This window comes from Trachemys scripta, chromosome 6 (genome assembly GCF_013100865.1).
Source record: "Trachemys scripta elegans isolate TJP31775 chromosome 6, CAS_Tse_1.0, whole genome shotgun sequence".
Lineage (NCBI taxonomy): Eukaryota > Metazoa > Chordata > Testudines > Emydidae > Trachemys > Trachemys scripta.
The window spans coordinates 84,330,703-84,354,317 of record NC_048303.1 but is presented as its reverse complement, the minus strand read 5'-3'; the positions used below and the strand labels follow the sequence as shown (position 1 = coordinate 84,354,317).

General features: G+C 39.5%; 1 protein-coding gene across 2 annotated transcripts in view; it reads right to left on the bottom strand.

The window, feature by feature from the left end:
- Positions 1-23,615, bottom strand: part of PTCH1 (patched 1) — an 88,736-nt gene that overhangs the window by 54,947 nt on the left and 10,174 nt on the right. The gene's annotated exons all lie outside the window — the stretch shown is intronic.

Sequence of the window (23,615 nt, the reverse complement as noted above, 5' to 3'; positions counted from 1 at the left end):
AAGCAAATAGTTACATCAATGGCCTTTCAGTATGTCTAATGAAGAGAGGAAGAAGAGGCAAAAATAAGAAATATTTTCTATCCACTATTTGCTGAGTAATCATCACCTTTACAACTGCTACAGCCTCATGTGCTCTGCCCTTGTCTTGCAAGTATCCACAACTAGTGCCGAAATGACTCTTAGAAGGCAGACACCATTAAAAAATAATGCCACTAAACTCTCCTTGAAACTCTCAGTCTTATTATGTACTCAAAAATATGCCAGTACCTCACAACACATGCACACTCTCGTGTGTCATTCCTTATGTATATTTAACAAATATAAATATATACTGCATGTGTCAGAAAATTCCTTCTGAATAACAGGCATTGTGGAAAATCCTGTTTGTCATCAAAATGATGGTCTTTTTTGTTGTTGTCTTTTTTCCTTTTATGTAATGCATTTTTATGTGGGAAATAAGAATACTTTTTTAGTCCAATCTCTACTGAGATGTGCCTAAGTCAATGGCCTATAATAACAATACATCTCATTTTATTTGTAAACAATATTGCATGTAGAAATATCTTAAATGGAAGAGAGCAAAGAAAGTAAGGAAATTTCTGGTTTGATGTTTTGATGATAAAATCCTTTAGAGTCACGCTCATGGTTTTTGATATTCGAGCCACCTGATGGCATTCTAGTCCTGTATTACATGATTCCTTATGATTTAAGTATCTGTATAGCTGAGCTGGTAGCATTATTGCCTCCAGGCTAGAAGACAGATTTAAATTACAAATCAGTACTTGGGCTCATAGCCAGTGATGATACTATATTACAGTATGTGTACTACGCTCTTACAGGTGCCATCGGATTCTGGGTGGCTGTGTGGAAATAAGACACCACATCCCTTTTCAAAAATCCAGGGTAATAAAATCAGTGTCCTCACCAACATTCCTCTGTTAAATCAGTTTTTAATGCTCAAGAATGTGTGTGAAAGCTAGTGCTGAATGTTGGATGACTGCTGTATTTGCATACAGTCCCAGGATCTTCCTCTCCACCACACTTCAAAATAATTTTCAAATTAAATATCAGTTCTTGTGAGAAGTGCTAGACTGGCATTCCCCAAGAAGACTGAAGTCATCTATTCATGCACAGGACAGCTACAGAACAGGAAGTACCATGCAAGCTTCTCTCACAGTGATCTTAAAAGATCATCCATATTAGTACAGAGTAATTCAGTTTCCATGCTCATTAAGGGCCTGATTATGCTTCTGTTGAAGTAAATGGAAGTTCTCTACTGACTTCACTGAGAGCCAGATCAAGTGTAAATCCTTTGCCTTTCTCAGGAGACTGTAAAAAGTGCTAATTGTGATGTGGACACTAGTCCACTAAAAACTGGACTAAGACCATCAACTTTTTTTCTGAGACCAATGAACAGCTGTCAGGTGGTAACAAGTTTTAGTCTTCTTTAACCTGAGGCAGAGTTGAACCAGTGACCTAGAGGTGAAAGGCACTGTATCTTATTACCAAGCCCTTGAGCCACCCTCCCAGTACCTCAGTCATCACTTTGTAAAGTGCTTTACAATACCTTAACTATGAAGAACCTTACATAAAACTAAATTCTGTTCTGCCTTATTATATAGCTCAAAATACTGACACACGTTTCCCAAACACAGTACAACACAGCAGTATTGAACTCTTCATTCTAACTACCGTCCTATATTTGTTTTCACTTTGGCAATTTCTAACTGCCAGACTTCCCCTGACTTACTAATAGTCTTAAAATGATTATGTAATTCAATTCATACATTCATTTCAGTAACACTAGCTTACACTTCATTGTCTTAGTTATACCTGTCTCATAAGTAGCCTCAAGCATTTGTAGGCATTACATCAGTACTCATTGAAAGCACTCTGGAACCTGTTACTAGAAATTGGAATTCCCTTTGGATAAAGTAATTTTATTAACAAGCCTCTCTTCTGCTACAAACTTCGACACAGAAATCACAGAATGAGTGACAGCCAAAAGCACTGTTCATTAATTTGCTGTCCACCTTATTGTTCGAGAGCATTAAATATTTCTCTTTCAGCAAGTCATGTAGTGCTCCATTTCAAATGAGTGGCATTACAGTATTGGACATATTCTGGGGATTTATTTAAATTAAGGATACTTTTTTGTAGTTACTTTTCATCCAACTGTACTGTAAATGACTTTAAATTATCTAATGTAAGTCTCTCCCAAAGAAGACCTCTGTAAATAAAATATACCCTTGGATTTTTGCATATGGATATCTAACTGCATGTATGGAGGACAGAATTTGGACACAGACCAATATTTTCAAGAGTGACTATTGTTTTTGCATGCCTCTATTGTTGGGTGCTCAGCTTGATGCACCTAAATGGGGCTTGGTTTTTCAGAAAGTGTTGAGTACTTGTTCTCTTAGAATCATGCCCCTTGACACAATGTCTCCATTTGGGCACACAAAAATTGAGGAACCCAAAACCAATAGTCACTTCTGAAAATCATGCCCTGAAGTTGTGAAATTTTCTTTAAGTACCGGGAACATTACATTTTTCATTTTCAGTACTATACATCTTCATTTTTAGATCATTATGGACTAATGATGCTGGTTTGCCATCTATTTTTAAATCTATTCCACCTAACATAGCACATGACACCAAGAATCTAAGTATATTTCTCCATCCTCCTACACAAAAAAAGAAAGAGATTGTTCCAGTCAAAAGAGCATATAAAGGCAAGGCTTCCTTTCCTATCTCTTCTTAAGTGTTATAGAGTGCTCTCATTTACTGTTTGGGCAATGCCAAGAGCAACTCCCCAGCAGTCTGCAATACCAGTTATGACCTAAATAGTGCAGGCAACTACTTTATAATAAAAACAGGGATTGAAAAAATATATTCATGATACATTCTGACTTGAGAACTAAGCCTAAGTAACCTGACTGAAAAATAGCTGTGTGGCCACACCCACAAAGTCACACCCACAAAACCCCTGCAAGTTCAAGGAACAGAACACTTGTCTACTGTACCAATTTGTCTACTCTCTGTTTAATACATTTTTAAAAGTTCAGCTCATTACATCTCTTTTGTTATACCTTCTTTTCACTTCCCGACTCCATTTTTCCCTTTTTCTTTTTTTATTCCTATAAAAAGTTTGTGGTTCATCCTTTCTAGCATCTGTTCTCTTTTCCTTCTCTCTGCAACCCTTCAATCTGTTTTCTACCTCCTCCCTTTTTTTTCTCTCTCCTTTCTTCTCTCAAAATCAATCTCTCTTTATACATATATAAAATCTATCTACACATATACACACTACATACTTTTTTCTAACTTAACCCATCAGTCTTTTACTCATTCTTGCCTACCCCATACACCTCTATACACATACATACTCCAAATTTTACCAAAGGCTTACGAGTCAGAGGACTAACCCTACTGAAGGCCATTACAAAAGATGGAAGGGTGCCCTACTGCCCAGGTAAGAAGCCAATTGTGGAGAAAAAGGTAGGTGCTGGGATTTGTACCAGCATGTTATCTCTGGACAATGTCCAGCAGCTCTCTATCTCCCCCTTTACCCACTCCCCAACCTTTTCTGGCTGGAAGGGAGGAACAGCACTTCCTCCCCTCCCACGCCCCTTCTCGCAACTCTTTACACTCAGGATGCTGTGAGAGTAAGAAGGAAGTGTATCCATTACTGTACCTCTCCCAGCTGCCTACCTGTTGAAGTGGAGGAATGTACTACTCTACCCTTTGCTCAACTTTCTGATTACTGCTCAGGGGATGCTACCACCTATTCTCTGTATGAGTCCTCCCCATACATAGTCTTGGTGATGCTCAGGGCTTTTCCAAGCAGCAGCAGGGTGAAGGTGATCCAGTTTTGTAATAACTATGTGACACTGAAGCTTACTGGTAAGACAGAACGATCTATATCTACCTGCCCTCTGTTGTATAGCATGTTTTGGGATTACACAAGTATATACCTGTCACCTGACAGGAGGCAGTATCCATCATCTCCAATGACATTTTTCTTATTATTAATCAAATGCAAATACAACATATCAATTAAAAAGATCAGCACAAACTAATACTTTCAATTAGTATTCAAACAGAAACCTCTAGAGTGGAAGTTGGGGGAGGAACTCCCCTGACTGATGAGAGGATTATCCTGCCTCTTACTGGACAGCTGTCAATAACTACGGTTTCTGAACCTTAATGGCTTTCTGATCAAACAGACACTTCTTGTTCTCAAAATAGTTCCTTCTCTAGTGGCTTGCTGGGCATATGAGATGGATCCATCACCTGAAGTTTATTATTGGTGCTCATCATCTTTTCCACTGTCAGAGATTGGGTGACCATGTGTTATTTTTGTCAAAACACGTATTCTGGATGTCCACAAGATACAGAGAGTCAATGGTACTGTTTAGATATTTTTTTCCTTCTCTTGGACTGACATTCAGGGTGCAGATGGTATAAGCTGTTACCATGGCAGATTGCCAGCCATTTTCTGTTTGAAATCCAGTATTCACTCCCACTCGCAAAGGTGGCAACTGGCATGTTTGTTGAGTTATTTCTTCTGTTGTGTATTGTTCTTTTGTAACTACTTCAGGGTAGTCTGGTTTATGAAGAAGTTTGGACACTAAAATCTTTGTCCTTCTGCCCACAAATTTCTGAGCTGGTGATCCTAAGTAACGCATTGTGAGATATGCTTCAATATGCTAGTGGTATGGCAAGTAAGATTCATTTGAATTTCCAAGCCTCACAGCGCTTCCATCCTTCCAGTTGACTTCCAACTCCTTCTTTTGTCGGGTTTCACAGATACCAAGGATATCGCATCTTACCCTTTTCTTCTCCTCCATCAGATGGTTTAACGTTTCCTCCCTCGCCAGCGACCTACGCTTGTAAGTACATACAGCGAGCGTTGTCCTTTTCCATGTTGGCCTAGCTCCTGACATTTTTAGCAACCTCTCATGGCTCAATTTCCACTCCACCATTGAAAAATGGTTTGATGACAGGCAGGGAACTAAGACCCATTTACTCATCTTGTTTTAGCCATTAAATTTAAGCCATCCCTGGCTAGAGAGGCAGGCATACATACCTCCTCAAGATTAACTAGCCTTCAACCTCTAAGGAGAAGGAAAAACGTTCTTTCCTCGGAGAGAGCAATCCCCTCCTTGGATTGGATAGTCTGACACCTTTGTAGCATGGTTAGACCTACCAGGGCATATGCCCCACTATCATAGCTATCAGACAGCCAGGGTCACTGCTGCACCACGATGAGGTGCTGAGGTAGGATTTTGCAGCAGTGAATTTATCAGAGTTTTATTAAAATCCAGTTGTTTACTATTTGAACTGTCTTTTCTGCTCACCCATTTGATTGTGCAAAATAAGGGCTTGATGTGGTGTACCTATACTGATCTATCAGAAAGCTTTGCTGTAATGAGTCACTTATGAATTGTGGGCTATTATCAGCTATTAACAAGAATACCATGGTGGATAAAGCTGTGATCTGTAGTGTCATTACAGTGTCACTCGATGTATTGTGCAACAGTTCAATTTTAAAAATACAAGATAATCTTTCCCATTTAATTCAAACAGATCTGTGCCAACCTCAGACAAATGGCAATCAGGGATATCATGTAGTGTCAGTGGTTCTTTTGCTTGTACTTATTGCATATCATCACACTTGAATACCCTATCTTCAATGGCAAGCAGGCTTTTGGAGAGGTCAGAGCACCTGGAATCAAGTGCTAATTTTGACAATATTAATTGAAAATGGTTTTCAGAAAAACCTGAAAATGGGAGCTATAGTTTTGGACCTGATGGCAGCATATGACACAGTCTGGCACATGGGGTTCTTAGTCCTATTGCCAAGAGCACTCCCAGCATGGGTAGTCAGCATCGTTGGCCTTCTCCTCTGCAACAGAAGAAGTGCACATGGGAGACAGAGTTAGCACGTGGAAAAGACATACCAACAGTCCACCCCAAGGCTCTGTGCTGGCACCAATGTTTTTCAACCTGTACACAAATGACCTTTTGCTCACCCAGTCCTGCAAGTTAACATATGCAGATGACATTTGCTTAGACAAGCATGATCTTTTCCAGAACTTGCAGCTGCTCAGAACGTTGACTTGATTAAGATAGCAGAATATTGTAGAGTCAGTGGTATTTACAATGAAGTGTGACCAACACCGTTTGGAGTATGTTCCATCTTTACAACTCCAGAGCAGACCAAGAACTGATTATCTTTCTCAATATACATCCCTTGAAACACGAATCCCACCCAGTCTACTTCAGAGTAAGCCTAGATAAATCTCTCACATCTCTAAACCACCTGAGGAAAACTGCAGCTAAAGTGAGGACATGTAACAACTTTCTAAGCAAACAGGCCGGCACTTCATGGGGAACAAATGCTCAAACTAGCCGATCATCCGGTTTAGCCCCCAGTTACTCTGCAGCAGAATACCATGCTCTGGTCTGGCTTCATTTGTCTCATGTCAAGTTGGCTGACACACAACTACACTCAACCATGTGCATCATAACGGGGATATCTGACCCACACCAGTACTGTGGCACCCATCATTCCTCCACATACATCTGCCATGAGAACGCTACAGCCAGACTCATTGAGAAGATCAGGGCAAACAAGCCTACAACTATAAACAGAGGTTCTTTGACCACCCAAGAGCATGCTCGTCATCTAGGCACCCATTGTGGGCCCACTTGCCCTGCCCAGATTTCTCTGTAACGTTGATGTGACATGAAGAATGGTCTGCAGCCAATGTCAGAAACCATTTCTTATAACTGATCTGACCATGGGTGTACTCAGCTTTGATTTGCCACTCTGCCCATGGGTTCTCCTGAATCAATTAAAATGGGCGAGGGTCAATGCGCAGCCAGCCTTCACACCTGAGGCCAAAGAGAGGATCCCACATGCAGCTGTGGCCAAAGACAGACAATGTCACACATCACTGACGAATGTCCTCTGACCAGTTTTGACAGTGGTCTGAGGGCTTTGCATTTTGCTGATGAGGCTGCCACAAAAGGGCATGGCAAACTCTGCTAATGATAAGAAGAATGGGAACATTCATGCCTGGCCAGAATAAGACATCCAGCGCTCTAGACTTTTACATCTCAGTATGCAGGTGGGCACTGTATACTAAGTTTAACTTTTCTGACCTCATATGGTGCCACATTATGACACAAAGTTCTTTCTATGGAATCCTATCACTTGTAGCAATTTCATCACAACAATCCCAAAAAATTTCATACTTGGAGATGTGTGGGCTTTTTTTGTCAGGTATCCATCTAGGATTACTTTTATAAGTTGATGTAAGTATAAGTCATTTTTGTGTATCTTGTTTGAGGCTCATCAAATATTATTTCAGAAACAGTTAGTACTTCAGTCATGTTTATTTAGCAGCTTTCTGCTTCCACTATTTAGAAGTGCCCTTGAAAGTATGTCTGCTATAAGATATTTATTGAGACTGATTTTGGTGTATGAATTTCCTAAGTAACATCTGATTTTATCATTCGGTCATATTCAGAATTTACTTTATCTCACCATGCTAATGGGATTTTACATGGTACATGAATTTTTGGAAACTCACTGAGACCCATATAAATGTGTTATATTTTATCTTTAATACATCTCTGTCTATTAAGCACCCCATCAAATTATTCAAGAACATCTTTCGCATTCCGCTCTGTAGACAATTTACACATCCATCTGATCATTTGCAGGCTGCTCTTCTCCCTTTGCATGCTTTGCGTTAAGTTTATTGATAACAAATCTGGTCTCTGCTATATATTTACCCCTGTATTCTACTATTTAGATGCACTCCATTTCTTTCACTGCTTGCTAACACCTTAATTTGGGAAGAACAGATTTCATCATCCCTTTCAATATTTACTGTTCTTTGCAAATTCAAGTCCATTTTTCACAGTTATCTTGTTTTGAACCTGGTTATCAATTATATTACACTTGTTTGGTCTCTAAATAGTCCACTTGTTACTATTCACATAACTTAGCTTATCATAGTGGTCAGAAGACTCATCTGGCATCGAGGTTCTTGTAAAGAAAATAAGCGTTCTCCAGGTGACAATCAAGAATGCATTCAAATGTTGGACTGGCTTTGTCTAGCATTTTGCAGTCCTCTTCATGTTCCCTGTAGTATGCACTGTAGATATCCAATGCTATGTACAGCAGTATGGAGTATTTCATCCCCTCCAAATTCTCTTCAATGCTACTTGCTTCCAGGAAAATCTGGAAGTCATGTAACCACTTCTTCCAGCTCTCTGTCAGGTTCCTTTCCAGACTGAAGGATTCAAGTGGCTTCATTTTGCTCCATTTTTTGGCAAAAGATTCAATTTTTCTTCTTTTATCGTGCAATAAAATTTGCAGCATGCAGGAATGCTGCAAAAGACTATTCTTTATTCCCTGTACTGTGATTAGGGACCCTACCAAATTCATGGCCATGAAAAACATGTCATGGACTGTGAAATCTGGTCTCCACCGTGAAATCTGGTCTTTTGTGTACTTTCACCCTACACAATACAGATTTCACCAGCATTTCTCAAACTGGGGATGCCAACCCAAAAGAGTTGCAGGCGGTTGCAAGGTTTGGTTTTTCTTTTGGGGGGGGGTGTTCACGGTATTCCCACCCTTCTGCACTGCCTTCAGAGCTGGGTGGCTGAAGAGTGGTGACTGCTGACCATGCGCCCAGCTCTGAAGGCATACCCTGGCAGCAGCAGCGCAGAAATAAGGGTGGCATGGTATGGTATTGCCACCCTTACTTCTGCACTGCTGCCTTCAGAGCTGGGTGGCCAGAGAGTGGCAGCTGCTGGCCTTGGGCCAGCTCTGAAGGCAGCGGAGAAGTAAGGATGGCAATATCGTAACATGCCATCCTTACTTCTGCGTTGCTGCTGGAGGCAGTGCTGCCTTCAGAGCTAGGCTCTTGGCCAGCAGCCACTCTCTAGCCACCCAGTTCTGAAGGCAGCACTGCCACAGGCAGCAGCACAGACGTAAGGATGGCAATACCGTGACCCCCAAACAATAACCTTGCCCCAACCCCCTTTTGGGTCAGGACCTCTACAGTTACAACAGTGTGATATTTCACATTTAAATATCTGAAATACTAAAATTTACGATTTTTAAAATCCTATGACCGTGAAATTGGCCAAAATGGACTGTGAATTTGGAAGGGCCCTACCTGTGATGTAAGTTATTGTTACAGAAGGTTATATCCCCCTCAGATGCCAGGGATCATTGTTTACTACTCCAATGTTACTGTTACAAATTTCACCAATGCACACAGAGTTATGAATAGCAACAGTGAAAACTGACAAGACTCAGGTCAAAACTGACAAGACTCAGGTCAGTTTTCATCCTGATGCAACTTGACAAAGCTCAAAGCAGCAACTGGGGGGGGCTGTGTGCAGATTCAAGAAAACAGCTCAACATCAGTTGCTTCAATTCATGTTTGGAAAGTTTTCTTTGCAACTTCAAGGGCTAGAAAGTTTTTTAAAAAATAAAAGCTTAGATTCTACATCAGTAGATTTATATCATCACAGATGAGTGATTTTTTAAAAACTGTATTTAGAGAAAATAAACCAAAATGTTCTAAGTGTTTCTGATATTCTTTTAAGACTCTCCTAGCTTGATGCATCTCTATGATGGGAAATTAAAAAATGGCAGGAAAAACATACAAGCAACTGCAAAAAAATGTTATATGAGACTGCAAAAAGCACAAAGGAATTTACAAGTGTCAATTGCTTTTTTTGGTGTTATTTAGATTTTCCACTTAAATGTAATAGTCAGTAAGTATTTATCAAGTAGGGACACGTCCTTGGTAACAGGATATGGAGCTGTTCACCTCTGGGTCACCGTTTCTAATCCAACCAGGGACAATAGTCACCAAAAGTTGTTTACCATCTGCCGGCTGTTTGGTAGCTTATGTGAAATGAGTTGGTGGTCTCAGTCCATTTCCTAGTGGGCAGGTGTCCATATTATAAAAACCACCGTCACAATTGACATCCGTGTTGAGTATCTCAACAAAGAGATTGAGGAACGAATGGACATGAAGAGTGAACTACCCTCTTTTCCAAAGAGACAGTCCCTTCAGGTCAGAGCTTAGACACACCGGTTGGATGGGGAAGCCTAAACTAACTGCTGCCCAGACTGGAAGCATTTTATAGAGAAATAAAGGATTCTAGTCTGCAATGTTTACTGGAAAATGGGGGTAGATCGTCAGCTAGTGTAAACTGTCATCGCTCCATTGACTTCATGGAGCTATGCCAATTTACACCAACTGAAGTAATTCCCCCAGAATCCTTAATTATAACATTTTAAGAAAATGTTCACGTGTTATAAATAACAGACCAAATCTTGAGGTCCGTAGTGAATCTACATTCTTAGGGAAGTTAATAGGAGTTTTGCCTGAGTAAAGAATAAGTAATGGCTTCATTGTTTGGCCTAATGATTTTAATACAGCTGAATATAATTGTTTTAACTTGACTAAGAGCTTCTGTTGGATAATAGGTTAAAAACCTATTGCTGTGTGTTGTCCCACAGCAGTCAGATTTCCTCTAGACCCAACTTTTCGTTTAACCTCTCAGTGCCCTTTCCCTGAATATGTAATTGTTTTCCTGTGTGGTTAAAAGCAGCATTTTTAAGTCTTTTCATCTGTACTCTCAGGGACCTGTCCACAAAATACCACATATTTTGAATAGATGTTTTGAAGGAGTAGAAAATCTACGCAGAACAGGATTTTCATGCAGAATGTTTTAGGGGATACAATTTCGAAAAGGGTATTTTTAGGAGACGGCAAAACTAACATATAGAAAAATGAAAGGAATGAACGTATTATGAAACAGGGTACAGTTTCTTTCAAGTATTCCCTACCAGCTGCTTGCTGTACCATCTGTTGTTGCCTAAGCAGCTTCCTTTTGAATGGCTTTGCACTGAAGCAGAACTGCTCTCACTGTTGGACACAATCAGGTCAGGTCAGCACTCCCCCAGCACCGAACCTGCTGCCTGTCACAACTCCCCCCATCTCGATATTTCTTACTGGCCACCAGCTCCCAGGACAGTTCTGCATTTGTCAAGAGGCCCATTTTTCATAGTTTAGTTGCTATTCACACCAACCAGAGGACTGCACATTCTGACTTTTTGCAGGATGCAGCCAGAGTTGTTGTCAGAAATGTTGTGATTGTGAATATATGACCCACGATTATTCCAAAATACAAAAGACTGGGAAAGAAAAAAACCTTCTCAATTTCTACTTTTTGCTAATTTGATCTTTAAGGTCATTTTTTCCTGACTGCAAAGCTTATAATGCTGCAAGAATGATCTACACTTCTTTTCTTAACTTACAATATAATTTTGCACTCTAGAAATAACAGGACAAATATCATTGTCTTAGCAGTGGAGTCTGTATTCAAACTACTGCAGATTTTATTAAACCTAAATTTTGTCCAATTAGTTAAGACCTCCTAAAATCCATATAAAAACAATGTAAGTGCTTGTAACGTACGCTCTCTATCAGTGCATTCAGATTGTTGCATAACATTAACCCCAGTTCCCTTCTCTCAGCTTCTGTGGAGCTGACATCACCTCTTAGCTCTGAACACTATTCTCACCATTATACAGCCAAGTCCTCTTTTCATTGGCTTTCCACTTGAGGCCGCATGGGGCAGAACACAATGGAAGTCCCCAGCTTCACACACAGGCTCCCCCAGCCTGTGAGGAACATCACGCTGGACTGATTTATTTCCAACACTGTTCCTTCTCTCTGCATCTGTGCAGGGAAACACACATCACTGGGAGCCACTTTCATGATTTTGTTGCGATCAGGATTAGCTGGATTAGGGGTTGATTCATAAGGACCCCCTGCGGCTGTGAGGAAGTTTCATCACAAGGTCAGTGTGGTGTGAACTATATTCTGTCAACACCACCATTCCTTATAGCCGACTACAAAATTATATATATACACACACATACATACACACACACAAAAGAAAAAGTTGCAAATTTGAAATATATGAATGAACAGTTTATGGCAACAAAGATTTACAGATCTCCCAATCAGCTGATTAAAAAGATGTGTATACTTCAACGCTGTGTTTCTTTAAAACAAGAAACCTGTATTAGTCATTTTTAATTTATAAAGAATTTAGTAGTTTAGGAGGTGGAAGGAACCTGGGGAATAAGTAGAGCAACCCACACATGAAACCGCAGAGGAACTTTTGGCACTTATTCTAAAACCAGTCATGCAGCTTGAAGATTGTTGCACTGTTGTGATTTTATTACATATAATGCTGTCACCTTCAAGACTGTTTAATTCCTAACTCCCTAAGTGCAATAACTAACACTGATGTAAAAAAAAGAAAATAGGATTTTGAATGTAAAGAGGAGATGCTGAATTTAAGATTTTTTAAATTACAATTATGAAATTCTTACTCCTCCACTCAGAGATTTTCCCTCTCTCCCCCAATCATAATGCTGGTTCAGCAACACATCAACACATTTGGAGACTGCATGAAGCAAACCAAATCTATAAAGAAAGTAGTGGGACTTTTTTTGTTTTGTGTGCATGTGTATATATATATATTTTTTTTTTAAAGAGTTGTCCCTCTTGCACAGAACTGGGCTGTTCAATCAAAGCCTTATCTGTTATATTTCTGTCTGTCTTTCTCTTCTGTTTAGTGCATTCACCATCAAGAGAAAAGGGGGTAAGCAATGGAGGCTTTGACCTGCAGCTGTAACACAATACTTTCGCACAGCCCTGTCGACCCCTGACATAAATTTTACACCGCAGCTGGCATTTACACACTTAGCATTACCATATGTATAGCCTACTCTGTGCTAATTATGCTAATCACCTGTCTAACTCTCTGCTGCGAAAAATGGTTGTATTTAGCAGTCCACTGCCTACCAATACAGCTTACTGTGTGGCTGAAATGTACATTCAGATGGCCCTGAATGGCAAGATTTTTCCACGTTGCTGGCTTCATTCAGGCCACAGAAAAATTTATTCAAGTCAACTGGTTTCGGTCCGCAACAAAAAAGTTACGAGAAAAAAGTGAGTGTGTTCCTGCCCTAACATTCTAAGTCTGCTTGCAAGCAAAATGATAAATCAATTGGTGTGGGAAACAAAAAGGAAGAGAGATTTCTTTTGCAAGCCATGTGAAACTGTAGCCTATTTAAAAAAAAAAAAAGGTCACCCTATTTCCCCAAATCTCTAGAAAGAGCAGTTAATAGATATTTAGGCCTGATCACAATTCTCTCAAGTTGCTAGCTTTTATCTACTGTTGGAAGCACTACTAAACATGTTTTATTTTATTAGGTTTTTAATCTTACTAGTTCGTGGCACAGTATCGTATTTTCCATTATTTACCTCCCAAAACAGTCCCAATGTGTAAGCAGCCAAGGACCTTTAGCACTGGTGTAAGCCCAGAGGAATGCCCCAGAAGTCAATGAGGTAAAATTGGAGTGAGATCAGAATTAGGGCCACATGGACAATCATATAGGATAAGAACACAAGAAACCTCCTGCAGGAAAAGAGGGTGGAGGAGGAGGATGTTTAAATAGTTGCCTTTTCTTTTCTAGTTGCTTGTAAAACGGGAACTTGAAAACTTAAATTTAAACTTGTAATTAGTATTTTTGCATGGTGATGCAAAAATGGTGATGGGGGGAAAGAGGGTAAAGCAGATCCTGATTCCTTATTCCTAATGCTTATTTTCCCTAAAGCCCTCTTACTGAGGTGCATAAACTGTGGTTTGCATTTGGATTACACTTCTGCAGGTATTTAGATACAATTTATCATATACAAATAAATTCCAACAACCCCCACCATCTCCACACACCCAAGGCAGCTATGAAAACCTAGAAATTTGTCAGATAATCCAAATGTAATTCAGAGAATGGCTTCACACTTGGTAATTTCTTTCCAGATCAGGAATTTGGGATCTCGACCCCATTTTTCTTTAATTATTTAAAGTGTTCTTAAATATCTAGTTAATGTGCAAAGAAGAAATGTGAGAAAAAGGTTCCCATATTCACCAACAGATTTGAAGGTGAGCACACCGGAAGCTAATCCATTATTTAATACACCCAGAAGGGTATTTAATTAAGCACCAGAACAGCTCTCTTAAATCCAGAAGGTGCAGTAACCCACCCAGGCTTTCCATTACACAGCATGTGGTCATGAAGAACCCTATGCCTCTGCCTTCCCTGCTTCCCATCCTTTGTCTGCCCTGTTCCACGGTGGATGAGATTGCTGTTCACAATAAGGTAAAGTGAAAAGTTTTGAGTGCCAACAATGGCCTCCTTTAATTTTGTTTAATTTTGTACATATTACAAACTTGTTTGACTAAATTAAGCAGCCCTATCCAAGCCACATCTTGCTCTCCAGCATCTCAGTTTCAATTGCTATTCTCTGCCAGTCCAAAGTATTAATTTATCTGTGCTCTTGCAGCTCCAAAAACCTGGCTATGCAGCCAAAAACACAAATAACACTACAACTACTGTGCTCATTTCAGAGCAGAGGGATTTCCCCCCCCCCTTTTTTTTTTAAATGGGAGATGGACCACCCTGCTCTCGTGGCACAGAACACTGTTTACATTGCAATACTTGACTGTGTAATACATCTGGCATTTTTGGGCAGGATTCCTGAGCTAGGGGCCAGAAGCCCTTAAGCAATGATTTAAGGGGAAAAAAAAATCATACAAGTTAACAGTGCTCATTTCTAGTTTGTTGCACTTAGCGTTTGGTTATTGATGGAAAAGCACAAATGTATCTGCTCGGTAAACAAAGGAAGACTGTTTCTTTATCTTAATATTAAGGGATGAAGAACATGTTACAGTTCCAGGGCTCAACTGCAACTTCAGGTATTTGGGTGTGCACCACTGCACATGTGCCTTAAAATATCTGCTTCTGCATGTGCAAACTTGCACATGGACAATATACAGATGTTACAAATACACAATGATGACTTGTATTTTTGAGATTGGAATGGAGCTCTAGTATAAATCTCTAAAACAACATCCCTGGTTCTCAGAGGGAGTCAACTTATGGTTCTCCTCATTCCTTCATCCACAATATATTTTACTCAAGAACTGGAAGAACTACATTTCCCCAAATTGCCAAACAAAAGTAAAAGTTGAAATGTTTATTTAAGATAACAAAATTAAAGTCCCCCCCATCAAAATGTGTATGTGTGTGTATATATATATATCAGCATATATATATAAGAGCATTTTACCACTTCCTTTTGCAAAATTTAGGATGGTTAAAGCAATCAAGGTGATATCTGAAGAATATCCACATTGCCAGAAAATAATAAACATAAACTTTACCTAAAATTTCCTATTAAAAGAAAGGTTTGTTATTTAAAAAACAAGGACTCATAAAGCCAAGAACAACAAGAAAAAATATCTTTCCCTTGATACTTTATTTAAATCTACTTCTTGTGAGTGTAACTCCTATTTCTTTAAAAACAAACAAACCCAACACACTAAGCAATACACAATGGGCCAAATGTATCCTTGGTCTAACATTTATGGAGTAATTAGTTACACCAAAGATAAATATAGCCTATTCTAGCTAGGTTTCTTGATTAACATTATACTTAGAATAAAAAAATATCATAGACCACATTACATACAGGTGGAGGGGAAAAAAAAACATTATTTTTCCATACTTCATGGGTCAGAAGCTATCCAGATAGGAAGCAGCTATCTTAGTACACTATACATTTTCAATATGGACAGTTCATTTTTAATAATTCTGACTTCTGCTATCAGAGTATTGTCTAAGTAATCTGTTTCCTCAACGAGGCAGAGACAATTTACTTATGTAGCCTCTATTAACAATATTGGAAGTTGTGCATCTAAAGCCTTCTAAACTTTGAGGGAGAGTAAGCTCCTTAAATATAGTGCTGTGAGTTTGTGATTAACGAGTTTTATTGTTTCTTCAGCTTTTCCAGATATAGTTACTAACAAACACTCATGAGGGAAAGACCTCCTGGGAAGGAAAAGATGTGGGGGGAGGAGAGAGAGGAAAACCTATGAGATATGGGAGATGAATAAGGAAGATTAAGAAAATGCAATCTGTACCATTGTAGGTATGCAGAGATAGGGTGGACATATGGTATTATTTTCCATTTAAAATAAAGGACTGCCAGGTAAAACTAGGCTGTTCAATTTCTGTTCTCCAAATTCAAAAAGATCAAGCTTATTTAGCAATTTACATTCCTATACTATCACTTTTAGAGATGATATATTGTGCAAGGTCAAGAAGACAAATTTTGCTGAATTTACAAGAAGAACCACCTAACAAGTAATAGTATTATAAGGTCTATCTCAAAAGCAACATTTTATCAAACCAAATTTTCTCAAATTCTGCCCAGTAAAGGGCACAAGGAAGAGAACACTCTTATGGGCATAGTGTAATCTGAATGAATAGTAATTTAAATGCATAACTCACAGTTGTGTTAACAGGAGTCATGCACATAAGCCCATAAGTGTCAAGTTGAGAACATACCCCAATAGATACTAAAATGAAAGCTGTTGCAGACAAGTTAAAGCTAGCATCCTAGTGGACAGCAGCTCCAGCAGGTCACAGAGAGGTCAGCTTTGAAGGAGAAATCCAAATGAAATATAAACATGGCATTGTGGAAACCAGACAAATCTCCCATAGCTTCGTCCAGCCAGCACTAATCTAGGCATCAGCTGTGGAGCATAATCTAAACAAACAGATCAGTCGGTTCATACATCTGGAAGCTGTCATATTTTGGAGCCTCCTAACAGTTATGTATAACTGAAACATCCAGTTGCATATGCTAGCTTTTAAACCTGTTGAAGGGTCAAAAATTGTTACATGCAGACACTATATTCTGGGAAGCCACCACAGACATTGTTTGATAACAGGGACTGGATTCTCTCCTGTCATTGAAAAACCCATTGAAATAGATGAAGCAGAGCTGGGGGAATGAAAACCTCACAAGGAGCTGTAGAGTTTTCCTTGAACAACCCTCTTTGCTGAAAGGGACTTGGGGAGCCAGAAATTTTAGAGGCCTCTCCCACTCCCAACCCTCTGGATGTCAAAGATCCATGAGGAAGGGAAAACCTGTCTGTACAGAGACAAAAGCCATCTAACAAGTATGGCTTCTGCTCCTTTCACACCCTCCTATCCGGCACCACAACTCCAGCAGGAGCTGTACTTCCAATAGCTAGGTTTCCCCTGTGGCTGATCAGCAGCAGTTGCAAAGGGGACCCAAAGGAAAGCACACAACTTTGATCTATATTACTTTACACCTGGATTTCTGCATTGAAATCCCTGGGCTCTACAAGGAACAGTGCTGCAGAAAGTCCCCTCCCATCCTTTTCACCATCATCAGAACTCAACAAGGTACAGGAATTCACATGGAGCACAGGAGGATGGAGGGGATAAATGGTGCAATGGAGGCCACACTCCTCCCCAAACGGACACACACACACACACACACACACACATTCTAAGAGGAAATAGGGGAGACCCCCCTCCCTGTCTAGATCCACTGGGGACAATCTGGTCCAGAGATTAATCAGAGTGTGCAATGTATAGAAATAACAATAATGAAGACATTTTCACTGACTTCAAACCAATAAAATGTCCTTAAATTTTAAACAAGCAAACCAAAACGGTACTAATGTTTCAGTGTATTTAGAACTCATGAGGGGTACAAATTGATTGCTCTGGAAACTGAGATCCTCTGGCATCCGTAGAACAGTTACAGCACAAGCAGTGGCAATACAGTCTGTATTTATCTGGTACAATTTTGTATAAATCATGGGTGAAATCCTGGTGCACTGAAGTCACTGGCTGCACTTGGGTGAAATCCTGGCTGCAGTGAGAATTTTGCCATTGACTACAATGGGGCCAGGTTTCAGCCTTATCTTAGAAATGATGTAAATAGTGGCCACGTGTGGTATTTTCAATACTCCCAGACTCAAAGATTAAAAAGTAATTTAAAATTCCTCTTCCAGATTTTTTGACATACAAACTTCCCCACTCTGTCTCACAACTGTGCATCAATCCTGGCCTGAAATTACCATACCTAGAGGAAGAGTGTGGTTCAGTCTCCATGTCTATCTAACCCCTGGCTGCTCTACTAACGAGTCTAACATGGGTTCAACTGTGTTGGTGGTGGTTTTAATGATGTGGGCTCCTGTCCACCAAGAACTGGACTGAGACCACCAGTGATCTCTTATTTAACATATGAGCTTTAAGAAGAGGCTACAGACATATTTCCAATAAACAAAACCTTTTTATGCATTTTCACTTAACGCTTTAATATTTTAGAACAGTTAGTTCAAATAAAAACACAGAAGTTAGTCATCACTCATTTTAGCATTTAAAATTAAATTGATATGTATGTATTATGTATTAAAAATTGCTCTTGACCTTCAAACTAGAAACAAACTGAATCATTCTTCAATTTTGACGACAGTTAACTTTTAAAAGAATAAAATTCTGTTTCCGTTAACATAATAGCCTAATAAATTTATATTGACTACATTCCCAATATTATTGTTCCTGGGCTAGCACATGATATTTTTACTACTACTTCTACTTTTGCTAGACATAACAGTAAAACCCCATTTATCCAAACAAAACGAGAGACATGAAGTTTATTCCGATAAATAACAGTGCACATTATGCATGCTGCAGTAAACATCCCAATGCAAGATACTGGAAGTTTACAGATAAGTAAGCGCCTATGCTGAATTACTTCCTTCCCTGCCATCTGATCTTTACCACTCTCTATTAGATTGGTACCACTCTTCGCTACCAAACCAGTTACATTAATTCAAATATTTCTTACAAGTCTTTATTATAACCAATAGCTAGTTATTTATCAAACAAACAAACAAAGTGAACTACTAAAAGTCTTTTGTGCTCCCTTACAGCTAAATCTTCCTTCTTCCTTCTGCTGGGTGGAAGGGTTCAAATGGTCATAAATTGTGACTGGGGAAGATTCCTTATGTCAGAGCATGGCATTGGGGTTCAGCAATAGAGCAAGTTCTGCTCTTCCACTCATCTACCTTTTTCCAATGCAGTATTGCAAAAGTAGGCACAGCTAAGACCATGAAAGGAGGTCCCAACACTATTCAAGTCCACACAAGATGAGGTTCTGGTACTGTGGAGAAACTTGAAGCAGAAACATACAAGTTGCAACAGTTCTGTCTGGGCCAATTCATGCTGTCTTTATTCAAGCAAAACACATTGATTTGGCCCACTGAAAGGAATGTGTTCTTTAGGAGTAGCAGACCCATTGAGGTCTATCACATTATCACCTTCCTTTGTCCCTCCAGAAGGGGTAGTTTAAAGTTAGCTGTCCTATGCAGCATTTGAGGAAGCACCTCCATTTAGGGAAACTAGTCTGCTTCATTCACTTTGCTTCCTCCTCTTTACCCCACTCCTGAGCTGCACAGGTAGATTAATTGCCTATTACTTTACAGTATCAAAGGATGAGGTGACCTCATTATAGAATTTACGGATAACTTATTTTGATTAATACATTTTGTTTAACACTGTAGGCAGCGGGGACCTTACCATACAAGCTATTTCTATCCAACTGCACAGAGCATTTCTTCAGTTGTGGTTAGCATGTGCTTTATTTGTTCCAGGTACTGAAGATGAGCTTTCCACATGGCTGCTGAGACATCCCTCCCCCTCGCTTTCAACCTCCCTGGGGAAAAAGAGTTCTGCCTATTTCACACAGTTGGTCCTCTAAGGGCTGTTGCTGCAAATAACCACTTGCCATGTGAAAGAAGAGGATCAACTGCCGCACCTCCTTTCCTGGATGGCAGGATCTCTGGCTTGGAGTCTTTACATTGAATTTTGATGCCTTTTTCTTAATCTCCTGATTGGAGGATAAGAAAAAGGGGACAAGTGATAAGAAAAAGGAAGAAAGGTGAGAATGCAGTGCAAGGACGGTAGAATGAGGTGGCAGGGAGAAGGGGACAAGCCTCTCTCCCCTTATGATCTGCAACAACCCTCACCAGTAGCCATATTACAAGTGTCATGTGTCAGAGCCTTTATTTGGGGACGAACCCACACATTTGCTATGGGATATAGAGGCCAGACCTCTGCTATCGATCTCTTCACTGATTTAGGTTCTTATGGTGGGTGCCCAATCATAGTGGATCTGGGCACCTTGTTGTGTATGAGCACATGGTGCATAGTCAATAGAGATATTTCACAATAACATGCAGTTGGATCTATGACCCTATCTATATCCAACAAGATTCATCCACAGAGGAAATGAATGCAAAACCCTTTCTGCACTTGTGGATGTTGTGTGCTGTAAGGAGCAAACTGAACAATCACCACATTTCCAGCATGCACAGCCCCAGACAGCAGGTCATGATCAGACAGATCCACCTGCAAACAGACCTGTGTCCTTAAGATGCCATGCCATGGCTTTTGTTTGCCAAACTGGCTAAAATTGAGCTTTCTGTGGCCTATATAATAATAATTAATAATAATAAATCTGAGGTTGTGAATCTTTCTGATGAGGGAAAGTCCTAGTCAGTGCTCAGTCTTGGAAGAACCTGAAATGTTGGACTGTTGGAGAAAGGAGTTTGGGGATCAAATTAAAGGTAGTGTGACTGTGGGACATACAGGAACAATTTAAATATTCTGGACAACAGCAGCAAGGGGATGGATTAAAAAGATGTTCCTCTAAGACATTGTTGCTGCCAAGAAGTGATTCAGGGGAAAGCCACTTGGTACCAGTATGCATACCAAAGGCCAAGTGTGTTGGCACAAATTGTGAAGTAGGGAGTCTAGTAAGAGAAAATTGCAAGAATGAAGAGCTTTAAGAGCTGTTTCTTTTTCTCTCTTTCTCTCTTTTTCTTTTGAGAACTTGCCCACCAGGTGGGTTTTTGCAGCTCTTAAATAAATACTTCAGATGTAATAGCTTTAAATATACACTTCTCATCTTTTATTTTGGACTCTGGATGATCTTAGAACTCAGTCAAACTTCATTCTAACTACTTATAATTAATTCTGAGTTAGGATTTTTTAGGTTCATAGTTCACTCCTACTAAGCTTCAGGGGTGTAGTACCTTCCATGTTCCTGGTATTCATTACATACAACAAGTTGGTCTCTAATGTAAATACTGACAGTTCCTTGAGAGGTGATAATTTTTAAACATTTGAACAAAATAAAACATTTTATTGCAACTGCAATGGAAGTGTATTTTACATAATTAGCTGTATTTAATCAATATTGTTCTGCATATTCAAATGATCTTATTAAACAGTGTAAAAAGCAGAATAAAATATCTAGTCTAATAAACAGATCAGTTTACAACTTGTTGTAAAGAGTTTTCTTAAGACCTTAGGATCAGAAAATTGTGCCTTCTTTTGTTTTAGTATAGTACCTAGCACACTGGGGTCTATAAATAATACTACAGGTACATTAGTAATTAGGACTGCATGCACATGCATGTGCGCACACACACACACAGAGTGAAATTGGTATTTTAGCGTCACTTTCCAGCACTTATGCACAGAAGGAACATCATTCTCCAAACTACCTCTCCCCATACTTCTCCCCACTCCAGCTCCTCACTCTGCACTCTATTCTGTTTATACTTTTAACCACAAAAATATGCAACTGCTATTCATTTGGTTTATTTGTATAGCACCCATGTTCGTGACCAGAACATTTATACAGTCTCTATTGAGAAAACATACAATTTAGTCAAACTTTTCTATTGATGGCCTTACAATGGCAGTCTGGGAGGACTGGGAGTTAATTTAATTTAAATTAAGAATATGCTCTTTCATCTTAATTAACTACCCTTTTCTGTAATCTAAGAATGCAGAGGTTTCCAAATTCAGAGTTTTAATAATATTTCACTGATACGAAAACTAAACTCAATAAAAGTGAAATTAGACAGGTCAACTCTGTACAGCCAACTGTATTATGAATTAATATAGGCTACACAAATTCTGAGTTACTATTAAGTTAGTTTTTGTATTTGGGAAAATATTTTTTCCATGTAGCACCAATGGCATGAAAAGAGGTCAAAGCAGTGACTAAATCAAATAGCTATTTTGTAAATCATATTTTTTTCTAGAAAACCATGTTTCCATTATTGGTCATACAGGAACTGCCAGTGCAGTAATCAGGGAGTTTCTTGGTATTAAACTGACAGGAAAAACAGGTGGCATGAGATGGAACCACCATTCCTGGTAGCTGGCTATTAGTTATACGATAATTAAGATACTAAATCACTGTATAATATTGCAAACCAACATTATCAATGAAGTTTCCATCAGGAGGCAGAAACAAAGGAGTGAAGAGACGATTTTGAAACATTTCATTTAAAACGCCGCAAGAGAATCTTGCAAAGAGTTAAGATACAAAACAATGTTGAAAAAATATTCAAACCCTAGTCATGAAAGTAGTAATTAGGGTAAACAGTTCTCCTAATGGACTACATTCATATCACAGCTTCTGAATGCACATCTCTAACTTTGGACACAATCCTGCTGTGCTCCTACTCAGCATGTCTGAATAGGGATTGCAGGATGGTCCCACTGTACTTAGAACTATTCTACTACTGTACAAAGACTATTCAGTTATCAACAAGTTCTTATCTTAAAAACAAACAAAAAAGCTCACAAAGTGCTGAATGGGTTTGCCACTGGAGTCAATGGGAATAGAATTGCCATGCTCTCCATCCATAAAGCAAGACAGACTACTCCCATGGTCTGTTGATCCCTTTCCTTTCACTCAGTACTGCTTTCTCAACACACACAGGGCCATTCAGTAGTGGTTACTTATGCAGTGCTCCATGTTATTTTTTATGAGCCAGATACTGCTATAAGCTGCTTTAATTTAAATCCAGAGAAACTATTGTGGTCAATGAGTTAGTTGGGATTTACACCAACATAACCGAGGGCAGAATTTAAACCTAATCTAATACTGTTTTATCAAAAAAAGAAAAAGAAAAAAAAAGGGCTTGATTTTCCCCTCCCTGAAAATGGTGTAAATCCAGACATCCCTTGGAGTGACATGGTGGTAAAACCCATTAAACCTGAGAAAAGACTCAGGCCTCAAGGGCCTGCAATGGGGGCTTTGGGTGCACAAGGACTGAAGGATTGGGTCCCCTTTATAGCCTACATTTTTTAAATAATGTACTAAACTGTACAAAATGGCTTAACCTTTAGCAAATTCATCTAGGTAGCATTTCTACCCTGCTGATTAAACATGCTAGTGCAATGCAGATTAACCACCGGTGCAAAAACTCCGCTTGACTGAATTTGCGAGTCTCCTGCTTAAAAAGAACCCAACAACCTGGTTTTAATCTAAAAAAATTACCCCTCTCCCCAGCAGAGCTGGGCTCCCACCCGCTCGGGGACATTAATCTGCTTTGCAAACAATCCAACATGCGTTCCAGTCTGGGCTTCACTCTTTTTTTTTTTTTTTAACCTTGAGACAAATGTTTTTCCCCGCAGTTGAAAGCTGTCCAAAAAAACAGGACCACACACACAGCCCCGCCGCGCAGCGCTGCTCGCGTCCCTCTGCGGCTGGGGAGGGCGCACACACTCCCAAAATGGCGGA